The sequence below is a fragment of the Limulus polyphemus genome, unplaced genomic scaffold (assembly GCF_000517525.1).
Source record: "Limulus polyphemus unplaced genomic scaffold, Limulus_polyphemus-2.1.2 Scaffold32, whole genome shotgun sequence".
NCBI classification, from domain to species: domain Eukaryota; kingdom Metazoa; phylum Arthropoda; class Merostomata; order Xiphosura; family Limulidae; genus Limulus; species Limulus polyphemus.
In genome coordinates this window covers 109869-113434 of record NW_013665642.1, presented here as the reverse complement: position 1 = coordinate 113434, position 3566 = coordinate 109869, and positions in this window count along the sequence as shown.

Here is a 3566-nt window from a genome sequence, read left to right as displayed (position 1 = left end):
GTGCTTAATTCCAAACAAACAAACAAACCTAAATGTTTTAAATGCTTAAATCAAAATGTGGTCACCAAAGATGCTTAATGATAAAATAAGAGGGAAAACATTTGATAAAAATTTGGATTATTAATTATGGACAGTTTATTCGGACATTAATGTTGTATCTGTGGAGAAGCATGTTATAAAAATTATAATGCAATATACTACTCTGGAGTGGAACGATCGTGAACACGTGCATAATACAATTTTCTTAAAAAGTAAGCATCTTGAGTTTAATGAATAAATACACTTACTGCACATGATAGTTCAAATATAAGCTGTAATAAACTGCCCAGGTTTAACTCTGTTTGTTTTAGAGCAAAGTCACATTAGACCGCCTGCTGTGTCCACCTCGGGGAATCGAACCTTGGATTTGAGCGTTGTAAGTCCATAGACGTACTGCTATCTCACCATGGGATCATTTTAAACCTATCTAATCAGAAGAGCATGTAAAATTATAATGTCCTTATGGTTCTTTGGACTTCCCTATAGCTCAGTGATAAATCTGAAATCTTATGCTGCTAAAAATTTGGGTTCGATACCTGCGGCAGATACAGTGCAAATAGGCTTTTGTGCAGCTTGGCGTTAGAAAACAACAACTGATCTTTGAGTCAAGTAGCAGAAAATTTGGTTCAATTAAAGAACAGTAATCAAGAAAGATAATGACTGTTGTTATTTGTTATTAAACACAAAGCTACACAAAGGGCTATTTGTGCTCTGCCCACCACGGATATCGAAACCCGGTTTCTAGCAGTATAAATCTATTTATGTTAAGTAAGTTTCAGTAAATTATTTCATATGTGAATTGATTTTTTTCCCATAAAATTATTCGAGTCAGCCCACCCATCAGTGCTCTGGTAGGATAACCTGGCGTTTAGAATAAATACTATTTCAACATAAGTGAAATTAACCTTTACTTATCTTATTATATGTACCTGTCACAATAGGAAAGCTTATCTTAATACTAATAAGAAAACACTTCAAAATGGTGCGAGATTATTTTAAAAAATTGACATTATTTATAATGCAAAGATTATTATAACTAACTTTAGTCATGTTGGATAATTTGTTACCATAATACCACCTAATGGCTAAAAGAATTCGAGTATAGAGTTAGAAGTTTTTGTTGTTTTAGCTAGTTAGTTATAAAGGCTTGAATAATTTTGCTTATTACACAATACAAACAGAAACACAAGAAATGTTATAAAATATTTTGATGCAGGCATACAAACTTGTATTAAATTCCATTGGCGCTTGTGTATTGTTCAATGTTAAAAAAATATTCTGTTTATAAAACAACGATTATTCTGTCAAATTTACTTATGAATTTGAGACAAATAATTGTTTACCTTTTTTGAATGTTTTAGTGAGTAAAAATAAGGATAAAGTGGAAACTACTATTTATCGAAAAACCTTTCTCTGTAATCATTCCGCCACATCAAAATCTCAGAAAACTACTGTTTTTTACTCTTATGTGGCAGGATACTAAAATTATGTTGTAAACAAGATGATATTAATAATGAGTTATTACTAATTAAGTACATAGCAGTAGATAAAGGTTTTAATTCTGATATTATTGACAGAGCTGTCAAAAACTAAAAAACAGGGATAAAAATATTAATTTAAAACCATTTGCTTAAAAAAAAGTAAAACAGAATGTTTGGTACTGTCATTTATACATGGCTTATATTGTCAAATAATGAAACAGTTTAGAAAACAAATAAGCATTTTTCCGATCTATAAGCCGATAAACAAAGTTAGCCAAATTCTTAATATAACTAAAGATAAAATTGATTTAATGGTAAAATTTGGTATATATAAAATATCATCTGAAGGTGAAAAAGTTTATATAGGACAAACTAGAAGAAATTTAAAATTCAGAATGAATGAACATAAAAGAAATGTTAAAAACAATAATATTACTATTTCACCTTTAGCAGAACATATTAATGAAACTAAACACATAATTCATAGGGGAAAACTGTTATTTTAGCTTAAAAACAATAATATTTCACCTTTAGCAGAGCATATTAATGAAACTAAACACATAATTCAAAGGGGAAAAACTGTTATTTTAGCACAACTTGAAAATTTTATTAGTAAGAATATACGTGAATCTATTGTGATAAATAAATTTAAAAAAATTAAAATTGAAATACTGAATAAGGAAGATGGACCTAATGAAAATGTTGTAAGTAGATAGCGTGAAATTCTTTAATATGTAAATTGGTGATTGTGTAATGGTATAAATATGTATTATTTCGCAAAACATTACGATGACGTTGTGAAATACTTCGAAACATGTAGTGTGTGTGTGAAACTATTTACAGTTTCATCGGGTTTTTTATTTAATTTGTTTACCCTGTACAGTAAGTTATTTGCATTTTATTGTAATTTTGAGACTGGATGCAGTCTCATTTTTAGAATTGTGTAAAAAAAATAATCGTTGTTTTATAAAAAAATTGAGATTTTTAACATACAAACTTGTATACAGTAATGGAAATAATTATGGATTCAGTGTCGAAAAAGGGTATAAAAAGGCAAATACTGTGGAAATATCACCCCTTTCTTTCGTGTGAAAATGAACTATTATGTGTTGATAATTTACACTGCGATTGGTTGGTTGTCATTCAACCAATCAGAAAGTGTCACACAAGATTAAAGTCTACAAAAATACAGGTAGTAACACTATGCCCAGTAGTAGTAGTGTACATCCAATTGTTCTACATTTATAATGAAAGAACTTATTTAATATGGAGCTGAACGAGAGCTTAGAATTTTTTTATCAAGGAAGAAATTATTTATTTATTAGTAGATTATGTGAGCCCAGTGTGTAAAGTGTGTGTTTCTATTGGGGAAAAATTTGTTCTAAAGAAACTTACAAGATGGGCTGTTTAGAAAGTCAGTCGGATAGCCAATTTTTAACAGGGACTTTTGGGGAAGTGTTATTTCTTTTAAGTAATTAGAACGATTATAAAACATTATGTTTAAAAGTGACATGACCTGGTTTCGTTTAAAGAAGAAAGGGATGAAATTATTGGAATTAATGCTATGCTCTTTGACTATTTTTACGATCGACAGAGGTAGAACAATGTGTGTACCTATTTTAGTACTTTTGTAGGACTATTAATACATCTTGCAAACTTAAGGTTTACCTATATTATATATATATATATTATTTATCTCTGTAGAATATTTTTCAAATGGAGGTTATAAAACCATAACTAACTACAGTAAGGGAAATTTTTTCATCGATAAAAATTAAAATGTTTTTCTTTCACAAGCTCACGACAATAGAAAGCAAAAAGTATTTTAAGCTTCCAACGAAATGAATAACGTTTTCATGCGGGGAAAGAACAACTACAGTTTGTTTGTTGAATTTCGCGCAAAGTTACTTGATGGAAAAATGTACTACCCGTACTTACTTAAAATATTTTGGCACTTGTGTATGAAGTTATAATCATAAATAATATTCAACGTTAAAATTGGTACTCAATGAAAAACATTTTATTTAGGCCTATCTATGGCCTTCA